Genomic DNA, 12120 nt, shown 5'->3' on the forward strand with positions numbered 1-12120 from the left:
TTGCATTAATCGATTATATTTTATTTACGCTTTCTTAAAAGTTTTCGATCGCAGAATTTGCAATGCATGCATAAGTATTTAAAATCCATACAAATTACCAGTTTTTTTGTACGCATGCAAACATATGAATGCATCTAAGTATACATACGTACATACATTTATATATATATGCAAAAAATTAGTTTTTGTTTCTGTTTTATTGTTTTGCAGGTCTAAGCGCATTGAATCGAAATTACATTCAAACGATACTCAAAATCTCGCCAGCGTATCAGATGAAGGTCCACAAGAAGAGTCGCAAAGTCGATGTCATTCTTTAAACAGTACTGACTCTGCGTTTGAGGTGAAAAAAGGTTGTTGCTGTCCGAGTCATTTGGGGAATGCGAATCCGTTTTGGAAGTCCAAGCGAAAACAGATTATTCGAGAAAGTTCACATCCTGCTGGCTTAGACCTAAAGGGTAAATACATATGTGTGTCTGCTTATGTTTTATTAAGGCTGTATGATAAAAATCCTAGATCACTGGAAAGTGGCGGTAATGCAGTGAATAGGGGCAATCTAGATTTTTGTTCTAGCATACTTTTCAACCTAAATTGAACTATCAAATATATTTAAGGGCCGTTTTCACCATCTCTGCCGACGTTGCAGACTCCATACATACACCACTGTGTCGATAACGTCTGTAACGATGTTTAACTAAAGATTAGTATTAACCAGAGATGGTGAAAACGGCCCTTAGAGGGCGATTAAAGGACGTTTCACCATCTCTGGTTAATTCTTACTCCCAGTTAAACGTCGTCATCGACGTTATCGACTTCCTGCATAAAAAATTTTATCGATAAAGCAGTGTTTAACTGGATATTTTGCCTCCAGCTAGCGTAAAGCAAACGGCTCTAAGTGAACAAGGATCTTTTTGAAGGGTTAAATAATTTTCAAGCTTGCCTTGAAAAAATTTTAAAATCTATATATCTTATATAACTTATATATAGGCCGATTTGGCGGCTATTTACAATATATACTGGTTATGTAAGCAGAAACATTTTTGCCAAAAATGGTCTCTTTAGGTGGCACCAGGGTCGAGATATTTTTCAAAACCGTATTTATCTCTTATATGTTTCATATTTGGCATGTTTAGTTGAAACGTAATAACAGGGCCGTCGAGAGAAAACTCGGGCCCAGGCCTAAAAAATCACGGGCTCTTATATATAAGTTCTATTAACTTAAAAGCATATAGCCCAAATCGCCGAAACGAAACCTAGGGGAACAGTTTTTTCAGGTTTCGTAGATTTTTTATTACTATATATCTGGGTCATAAATATTCTGATGTATCAGACAATATAAATATTAACACGAATCTCCTTCTCTCAACCATGAAAATTCATTTAATCCTGGGACACGTTTAATTTATTGAAAATTAAAAAAAAGCACAACATGAAGTTAAGGGTCACCATTTTTGGCATTGTACTTGCTTCTCTTCGCTTCTCTTCGCTTGCCTTGTATTACTTTGAAGTAGGGACGTTCCGATACCATCAGAGTATCGATACCTACTTAAATGAGTTTACTCAAATATTATATTATATTATATTATTATATTTCGATACTCCTTATATGAGTAAACCGAATGTATTGATACCTACTTATATAGATAATTTGTCATCCTTTTAAATACAATAAAGCGAAAGTAATTTTCAGGCGTTATCTGTGTCATACCTTTTGCGTTTTCGAACTGACTGCCGATCTTCCACTCAGGTGTCGATATGTATACTTGTTCATTAGTAATACGATTACTTGGACTAAAAATTCAACCTTTGAAAGGTTCCCACAAAACTTCACGGCTTCAAAGCATTGCTTGTACTTTGCTGTCGTATCACTAACTCTGTAAAAATATATCCACAGTTTAGATTTTCGCGGTGCCAATGCTTAAAGCAATTATTTTTCTTAAAAACGACGCAGTTTCTTCCATAGAAAAAATATGGCCGACAAGATATGGCACTTGCCCAAATCGATCCGATACAAGTACTTTTCTTTCGATACCAATTAGGCATCGAAACAACGATTCGAGTAAAAAAGTAGTTGGTATCGAAACAAAAGTATCGAGTGCATACTCGTATTTACTTGTATCGGAATATCCCTAATTTGAAGTTGATAAAAAATTATTCAACAAAATAATCAGTGATTAGCTTTCTAAATGAAAACAAAGTCGCCAGCGTTTTTTAATGTAATGTAACAGTCCAAAATATCAAAACGTTTTTAGGTGCGGAATCCACCAAGCTAAAAAATGCAAAAATCTGGTTTTCTTCGAGCATTTTCGGCCTTCTTTCACAATAAAATAAAGTAGTTTCCTATGCTCTTCACTATCCATGTGTTTTCGATGGAAAACTATTTGTAACGGACGAGTCTATTTTACTAATTGAATTTTGAGGTAAAATTATTTTTTATTTAGTTAGAGATAGGGCTCATTTTGAAAACAGCATTGTAAGATATTCAACGTGCTATTGCCCCATAGTTAAATTTATATTCTTTCTAACTCAAATAGGCTCAAAAATAAAAATTTACGTAAAAAAACCGCGAGAATTATATTATTTTAAAAAGGAACGCAGCCAAAAGAAGTTGAATAAGAAGCTAAAAGAAGAGGAAGATTTTCTGAAGATGCTTTCCATTTCCAGACAACCGGTCAGGTACGAGCATGATTTTTAATTTCGACCAAACTCAAATACATTGTTTGTTGGTCCTAATAATGAGACACGTATTTTTTCTTTTGGCTCGGAAAAATTTTTCGGCCGAATTAAAGGCGATTTTGTTTTTCAGGCAAAAATCGATTATTCGAATTGACAGTGAGAATTTTTTTTTTAAATGCCCATAACTTTGTCAAAATTTAATAGATTCCAACAATGTTTTTACTCAAATGTCAGTAATTCTTGTCACTTCAAGATAGAATGATATAATTATTAATTTTCATTATTTAAAATTTTTTATTTAACAATAAACAAAAAGTGCAAATTTTTTAAATTTAATTTCTAAAAAAGTGTATTTTTTTTTCTCTCAAACTTTTTTACCGGGAAAGAGATACTTTGAACTAAACTCAACCCAAATCTCTAATAGCGAATATTTTTTTTTTTGAGTTATGATTTTTTATAGAAAATATACGTTTTTGTGGTACATACTACAATATTCTTATATTGTTTAACTAAATGGAACATATGCATGTAATATATCAGCAAAAAGTACAGCCGTGACAATTTTTTGTGTATCAAATAGATATTAGAACACACTTTCCACCATACAGTTCCGAAATACAAAATCACATTTTCCCGCTTTTTATAATCGAAACTGTATGGTAGAAAGTGTGTTCTAATATCTATCGCAAAGCTATCGCAAAGCACCACTCGAAGGCGAATTTTGAAGGGTATCGTTAGAAAGTTTTCTAACGCTATTTCTAAGAGATCTAAGCTCCCCATTCCACCATGGCGGGGATTTCTTTTGCATGACACTCAGTGGGGTTGATCTTTCATAGGCTTTAGTCATCGCCCCCTCTAAGTTGCTTACGTTTCGTTCTATCTCATCTTATGAGGAAATATTTTCTACCAGTTAACTTTAGTTAGTTTTCGCGTCAAAACACTATTGTATTTCTCCCAATTGGTTCTACGTGGGTTGCTGTATTTAGAGGGGGTGTAGGATACTCCGCATAGATTAAGCAGTATCCAGCAGTGATCGGACATTGATGGCCTGTCGGAAACCCTTCAGTTCTCAACGGTAACGCCATCGTTCTCAGACGGCAACGTTAGGTCCAACACCTCCTCCCACCCAGGAAACCGGTCTGAACTTGGGAAGATAAAGGTTGGTCGGTTACCAGTATTGCAAATACTCAAACTAGTGTTTAATAAATAGTGTAGGAGTGACTCACCTCGCTCGTTTTCTATTGTGATGCCCCAAACTGGATGCCTGGCGTTTGCATCACATCCTATGACAATAGCTCGTCTGGGGTTCCGGTCTACTATAATTTTGATTTCCGGTGGCGGACTGTCTCGTTCATGGGACATATAAGACGACACCAATAAGACGTCCTGTTATCCTGCTGTCTTCTCCTTAGCTACTGTTGTGTCTGCTGTGCTGAAATTAGAGCAAAGGAATGCATTTACACCCTTCTTGATAAGAATATATAAGAGATTGTAATTGTTGATATTAAGGCCCATTACTTCGTCGTTCCTGACCCAGGGCTCCTGTATTAGGCTAATGTCGATGTCCTCTTCGCTGAGAAGTACGACTAGACTATCTGTAGCACACTTCGAGTGCTGCAGATTTATTTGGACTATCTTACTGGTCCGGTTCATCGCTCAGTTTCACTCCCATAAGGAGCTCGCCTGCACCGTCGACGCCCGGGTCTTCTTCTACTGGGCTGACTTCACCAAGCAATACTCTTACCTTAGCTTTTCTAATACTGAACCGAATCTTATAGTCCGCCTCTGCTAGGGCCTCCAAAGATTCGGAGTAAATCGCTAGGAGAATTGGCTTGTTTGTGGGCTTTATCGGCTCTTCAACTTTGATGACCTCCAACTTGTCTATTGCTGGTATGTTTTTATTATGCATATTTACACACCGCAGCAACTTTTCGCCAGGTTCGGCTATCGGAGGTAACCAAATGCGCGCACGGGGCCTCCTAGGGATGTCCTTGGCTGGTATGAGCTTGAGCTTCAAGCCCTCGAATGCGTCGCTGATCTTTTCTACATACCCAGCGAGGAAGTCCAAGGAGAACTGGTCCGCGCATTTGATGACCCGGTATCCCCTGAGAAATTACGATGAGTCAAACTCTGGATGAGGACCTTCGGGGTTGTCGAGGACGTAGTCCATTACGAGACTCGACAGCCTCACATCGATTTCCACCAACTTTTGCTGCACTGCTAGCGGCGTTCTGCTACCTTCGTCAATAGTTGAAGTCTGAAGATGGTCTCTTGCAATGTCGCTGAAGTAGCGATGCTTGGTGGATGTTGCGGACTCAGCTCCATTGCCACTCTCGTTCCTTTTTTGGGTTTCGCTAGATCCCGTGGTGGCAGTACGTTCTGTTTCAATTTCTCATACTCTTCCACCTTGGCCATATATCTAAGCTTATCTTCCTCATCGCGCTCGTCTACACGTTCGGCTATTGCATTTCTCTCGATTTTGTCGTGCATGTACAGAGCGTTCCGGTACCGTTGCTTCATGAATGCGTTTGAGGGTTTCGTATGCAGCTGGGTACTGCTGGTACTGGCCGCGTGCTTGCTACATGCTGGTTTTTCTGCCGGTGTACTATGGCTGGCACTACCGGTACTAAAATTTTCTAATTGCAAAACGGCGGTACTATGGCTGGCACCTTCCGTTTTGCTGCTGATTCCCGCTTTTTCCTCTGAGGTGCTATGGCTGGCACCAACAGAGGAAATCGCTGTCGGGTTTGGTGGTTTTGCAGGGGATTTCAGGTGCTGTTCTTCCTCCGATAGCGTCACATCTTCCCCAGGCTTTTGTTTTTGTTCTTGCTGTTTTTGTTGTTGTTGTTTTTGTTTAGTTTCTTTGTTCATTTGTGGTCCCACGAGTAGTCCGGAAGGGGTTCGTCGCTCGTCCGCAGAGCCGGTATGCATGGAGAAGGCACTTCTACAACCGACCTTGCCCGGGCATCGGAGGGAACCGTTCGCGACCAGCCACATTTTACTACCCGCTGGCCATTCATCCATCGGCACGGTGACCTTCACACCTTGGTTTGGGTAGTGTTGGTGTGGTAATCCCCGCATTGCTCTCCTCAGGGGCTCAAAGCAACGTTTCATCTTGAAGCGTCAAGAAGTGCCGCAGAAGGATGCAATACTGGGCTTCCCTCTTAGTTCATGTTGCCATGGTGCACCCCGCACTGTGAGATATAACATGACATCATTTAAACTTCCCCGCCACGGCAATACGACCAACGTCGTAGCTTATTTCGATAGCTTAATTTCTAAGCTTTCCAACGATGTATAATTTGTATTGGGTGTAGCAAAAGGACTACAAGTTTTTCATCATAGAACGCACTCGGGTCCGCCTTGCATTTGCAATAACAAAAGCTTACATAAATGAAAAAATTGCCCGACTAGCGACATTTTTATATGCGAAAATCTAAAAAAAAGTTACACTTTCAAAATAAAAAGTTAATTTTTTTAATTTGTGGGCACACCTATGTTTTATACATGTTTAGGTTTAAACGCGATTTTATTGCTTAAACTTAGTCTTTATTCAAGAATTTTATAGGATACTTATCCTCCACGTGTGTGTCAATTCGCTGCCAGGTATGGAATAGGCCGAATGTAAGAACGGACCGAAGAGTGAATGCGAGAATGACTTAATGTAAAAAACAAGTGTTTGTAAACGCTAATGAAATAAATGGAATGATTTAGTGTTGTACAGCGGACATTATAACACATAATTTAAAGTAATTACAATTCAAATGTAAAGTAACAAAATTATGAAAATGATAATTTTAGAAATTAGTTATGTTGGTACGCCACATTACTCCCCTCTTAGAAGCCAGGTACGGTAGCAGCAAAAGCGGGCTTGAGTCTATCGATGGTGGTCTTGACATGCTTGCCTCCCATTTCAACTGTGTAGTACTTCGGTGTCCGACGCAAAACTTTAAAGGATCCCTTGTACGGCGGTGAAAGCGATGGCCGAATGGAGTCATCTCCAATAAATACTTGATCGCACGATGTCAGTGATGGATGGACGAAGACTTTGGGCGCTGAGTGCCATGCAGCGTCAACTGGTTTCAAATCTTGCATGACTCGCCGAAGTTCAGAAAGCATCTCATGTTCGCTATTTGCTGGTTTGCTGTCCACCCAAAATTCTGAAGGTAGCCGAAGTTTAGTTCCATACACAAGCTCGGCGGGACTAGCCATTAAGTCGTCCTTGAAAGCTGACCGTAATCCTAGCAAGATTCATGGCAGGTATGCCGTCCATCGGTCGTGCTTGTGGCATAGAATTGCTGCCTTTAGAGTACGGTGCCACCTCTCAATAATACCGTTTGCTTGAGGATGGTATGGCGTTGTCCGAAGGTGGTTGATCCCGAAGCGTTTCAGAAGTTCTTGAAAAAGAGCGCTTTCGAATTGCCTACCCAAGTCAGACGTTATATTTATTGGGATACCAAAGCGGTAAATCCATACGTTTAGCAATGCCTTCGCTACCGTCGGCGCTGTGATGTCTGCCATGGGAATGGCATCTGGCCACCTGGTAAACCTGTCGATTATCGTAAGGCAATATCGGCTGCCATTAGATAAGGGGAAAGGTCCAACGATGTCAATATGACGATGAGAAAAGCGTTGAGTTGGCGTTTTAATCCGCTGAAGTGTCGCTCTGTTGTGACGAGTAACCTTTGACCGTTGACACTGTATGCAATTTCGTGCAAATTGTCTGCTGTCGCGTTGGATGGATGGCCATACGAAGCGCTCAGAAATAAGGCGCGCAGTAGCTTTTGTGCCTGGATGCGCCAAATCGTGAATAGGATGTAAAACGTTGGATCTGAACTTCTTCGTGATGAATGGACGCACCTTTCTGGTTGAAGAATCACAGTATAAACTTCGGAAGCTAGAAGGAATAGCAAATTTCGTTAGTTTAAGTGAATGAGGCTTATCACCTGACAACAACGACAGAAGTTCATAATCCGTCATTTGGTCTTCAGCCAGCTGAACATAGCTGAACATGATCAATCGAATTAATGCGTGACATCAAATCAGCAGTGGCGTTATTTTCACCCTCAACGTGACGAATATCCGTCGATATTTGAGAAATGAAATCAAGTTGCCTCACTTGACGGTCAGATGCCTTGTCAAGGCGCTGCTGGAATGCGTACACCAACGGCTTGTAGTCGGTGTAAACGTGGCATTCCCTGCCTTCGACCATGTATCGAAAATGACGAAGGGGAATGTACAAAGCTGTTAGCTCTCGGTCATACGTGCTGTACGGCCTTCGTAAACTTTCTAGAAAAGAAGCCGAGCGGTTGGATGTTGCCGGCCACCACCTGGTTCAGCACGGCACCTGCGGCAAAATTTTATGCGTCGACCCATAGTGATAATTCCGCGTTGGGTACGGGGTGCGCGAGCATTACACAATTCGCCAGTTGCTTTTTGCAGGTTTCAAAATTGCGTGACGTCTCGTCGGACCACGCGAGAGGTGTAGAATCGTTACTCTTGTCAGAGCCTATCATGTCGAAGAGGGGCCCCTGAGTTTCCAATGCATGCGGCAGGAACCTCCGATAGAAGTTCAACATCGCAAGGAAACGCTTCAACTCTTTTGCCACTGTTGGTCGTTTGAAGTTAAGAAGAGCCTCGACGCGGCTTACCAGAGGTCAGATGCCCTCCTTGGTAATGGAGTGCCCCAAAAACTCAAGGTTCGTAATGCCAAGCTCCGATTTCGCTGCGTTAATTGTGAGATTATGCTCTCGCAATCTTTTAAACACCTGTTGAAGATGGTTACGATGATCCTCAACTGATTTTGAAGCCACGCATACGTCATCGAGGTATGTAAAAACAAAGTCAAGGCCACGAAACACTTCATTTATTATGCGTTGAAATGTTTGGGCTGCATTTCTTAGGCCGAAAGTCATTCTCGTGAATTCATATAGGCCGAAGGGCGTGGTTATCGCCGTTTTGCAGACGTCGTCCGGGTGTACAGGAACCTGATGGAACGCCTTCTGTAAATCGATTTTCGAAAAAATTTTATTACCTGCCAAAACATTTGCAAAATCCTGCAGAAACGGGAGCGGGTAACGGTCGGGAACTGTCTGTGAGTTTAGGGATCGATAATCCCCCCAGGGTCTCCAGGATCCGTCAGCTTTGCGCACTATGTGCAGCGGACTTGCCCAACTACTGCTCGACGGTCGACAGATTCCCAGCTTCAAAAGGGAGTCAAATTCAGCGCGCGCAGCTGCTAATTTTTCCGGCGAGAGTCGTCGAGGACGAGAAAAGATCGGCTGACCTTGCGTTATGATTCGATGAACTAAGGTGGAATTTGTAGACGTACCCATTGGTCGTGGTCTGGTGATATCCACAAACTCTTGCAGAATATCCGCGAAATTCGATTACGCGTTGATAGTTTTTATACTCATTGCAAGCGTTCTGTGAATGGCGCAAACTGATTTTAATTCGGTCTGGCTATCCCGTAAGCATCTTTGCTTGAGGTCGACTAAAATTCCAAAATTACTCAAAAAATCTGCGCCGATGGCATGGGAAACGTCGGCAATCAAAAAATTCCAAACGAATTCGCGGCGTAATTCTAAATTTAATTTTAAAAGGACTTCACCATATACCTTAATAGGTGAACCGTTCGCGGTAAACAATTTCAACCCGGTGTAGTAGACTCCAGCTGTCTTCGTGTTTGACGGTACTACTGACACATCAGCGCCAGTATCAATAAGAAAATTAATTTTCGACGATAAGTCAAAGATACGAAGCCGGTAGTTGTTGGCGACCTCAGGTTGTTTGCCGGAACCTGAAATCGCTGCAGCTGAGCAGCCTTATTGAGATGATGGCTTTTGGGCTTTTTTCTTCGTTCACTTCGTTGATTTTTCGGCAAATGTTCCGAAGAAGCGTGTTTGTCGTTGTGTCGTACTTTCTTTGTTCTTGAAGGTGACCTTGAACGAAGGCGGCGATCCTTCAAGATTAAATGCTTTTGCACACTGCGGGTTAGCTGGCGATCTCACTTTTGACTTGGACTCCACGATGGAATCAGCAATTTTAGCTTTATCGTCGAGAGGCACTTTTGCTGCAATTACAGCTGCTTGTACATAGGGTGGGAGACGCGTTACCCACAAGTCATGCAACAAGCTGTCGTTGAGTGTGGTACCAGCAACACGTTTCATCTCACTAAAAAGCTCGGTTGGTTTGCGGTCACCGAGTGGCATATCTTTGAGCACCTTTTGCAAGCGCCGTTGCTGACTATCTGTGAAGTGATCAATCACCTTCTGCTTTATGTACTTGAATTTGTCGATTGGAGGTGCTGCCTCGATGATTGGCCTAAGCTCAAGGAGTTTATTTGGCGGGAGGCTCGCCAATACGATGAGGAAGTTTCTCGTGTCGGAATATACGAGCGAGGCCTGTATCCAAAATTCCTCACTCATTTGCGGCAGCGGAATTCGTGGTACTGTGCTATAATTTTCGGTGAGCGAACCTTCGCCACCGCTGTTGCCAATTGCCATGCTGTCGTTCAAAGGCATGGTGCGTGAGAAGTTCGAATGTGAGGGGGTTCTGTAAATTTGCGATTGTACAGGCTCTTGCAAACGAATTATCGCGTATACTAAAAGAACGTTTTTACAAGCGGGTGAGAGGGTTCCTGCAACGTGCAAGCTCTTGCATTCTGTTCCGCCAAAGGTTTGTGATAGCAGCATCTAGAAAGTGTGCCTATCCAAGCGCCATGAAAAGTTTGGTTGATTGGCTCCTTTTGCTGTGCGCCGGTGCAGGTACTTGGAAATGACGAGCGGCTTCTCTAAACGTGCTGGTTCATCCAAACGTGCGGGTTTATCAAAACGTGCGGGTTATCAAAACGTGCGGGTTATCATAACGTGCGGGGTCACCAATTTAGGTTTAAACGCGATTTTATTGCTTAAACTTAGTTTTTATTCAAGAATTTTCTAGAATACTTATCCTCCACGTGTGTGTCAATTCGCTGCCAGGTATGGAATAGGCCGAATGTAAGAACAAATGTAAGAACGAAACGAAGAGCGAATGCGAGAATGACTTAATGTCAAAAACAAGTGTTTGTAAACGCTAATGAAATAAATGGAATGATTTAGTGTTGTACAGCGAACATTATAACACACAATTTAAAGTTATTACAATTCAAATGTAAAGTAGCAAAATTATGAAAATGATAATTTTAGAAATTAGTTATGTTGGTACGCCACATATGGGTGTTTCCAGCGGAAGGTCCACCACGACAAAAAAATAAAAGTTTTATATCTAACGTATTTACGTGCCGATTTGTCTGCATTTTAAAATATATACTGGCTATGTAAGTAGAATCATGTTTGCATAAAATGGTCTTCCTAGGTGGTGCCAAGGTCGAGATATTTCGAAAATCCGTATTTATGGTCCGATTTGGTTCGAATTGGGCGTATGTGGTTGAAACATAATAAATCACAGATTTCTAATAAATTGACCCTGAATTGGCGCTGAAGTCATAATATTAAGTATATTCTACATAAAATACATGTTTTATTTGCGTTGAAAATTCATTTAAAAGCAATATTAACAAAAATATAACGATGGAAATTTATGTCAAGTGACGCCACGTCACGTCACGTTTCACACTTGGGGTTGTAAAAGAGAATTGAAACAATTTGCATTAGTTCAAAAAACTCTAAAAACAACTAAAATTGCTCCAAGTCATATTAAACTAAGTTTCATGAAAATAGCCATCCACAATTCGCAGAGTTTTGCGATTTTGTAAGAAAAGAAAAAATCAACTGCCATTTTTTGTCACGTAACGACACTCTCTTTAAATACTTATATTTTAAAACCAAGCAGTTCGATTGATTTCATTTTTCGGTTAAATATAGAGCTAATTATGTGCTATACAATGGCCCAAAAAAGTTAAAGAAAACAAATGGTATTCCTTTTTTGTATCACATTGAAATCGTACGATTGTCACGTGCGCCACCATGGGAATGCCCATATGGTTCTATTCGTAATCTAATAAATCGATAAATATAAGTGTAAATTATTTTCATCAAGTGCTTCAAAAGTTAGACGGGGAATAAACACTTAGATCACTGAAATACATAGAAAACAAAAAAATAATTTGTGTTCAAATTACTCTGTGCTAGTTGTAACCATGATAAAAACATAGCAAGGTAGAACCGTTCTCTCAATTTGTCGGCCATAATTTTTTTTTGAAGTTTGCCAACGTTTTAAAATCATATAAAAGTGAAAATAAAAAATTGAAATTGTTCGAAATTGTTGTTGCTTGAGATTAAAAATGAAAATGTGTGTGTGAGTTTGGGAGTAAATTTAAAAATTAAATTGTTTGCAAACGTCAAGAATTTTTAAAGTGACTCTCAGCGGTTCTATCTTACTATATTTTTATCATGGTTGTAACCATGATAAAAACATAACAAGGTAAAACCATTGAGAGGCAGTCTG

The 12120-nt window shown here is 40.6% G+C and overlaps 1 protein-coding gene across 1 annotated transcript in view; it reads left to right on the forward strand.

Moving 5' to 3' along the window:
• The first annotated feature begins 210 nt into the window (after window positions 1-210).
• Window positions 211-12120, forward strand: part of LOC118755272 — a 150841-nt gene continuing 138931 nt past the window's right edge. Inside the window, exon 1 of the mRNA XM_036490149.1 lies at window positions 211-455. The gene's annotated coding sequence lies outside the window, so the exon portion shown is untranslated. The remainder of the gene's footprint in view (window positions 456-12120) is intronic.

This window comes from Rhagoletis pomonella, unplaced genomic scaffold, assembly GCF_013731165.1.
Source record: "Rhagoletis pomonella isolate Grant_MI unplaced genomic scaffold, Rhpom_1.0 Rhpom_scaffold_00001, whole genome shotgun sequence".
NCBI classification, from domain to species: Eukaryota; Metazoa; Arthropoda; class Insecta; order Diptera; family Tephritidae; genus Rhagoletis; species Rhagoletis pomonella.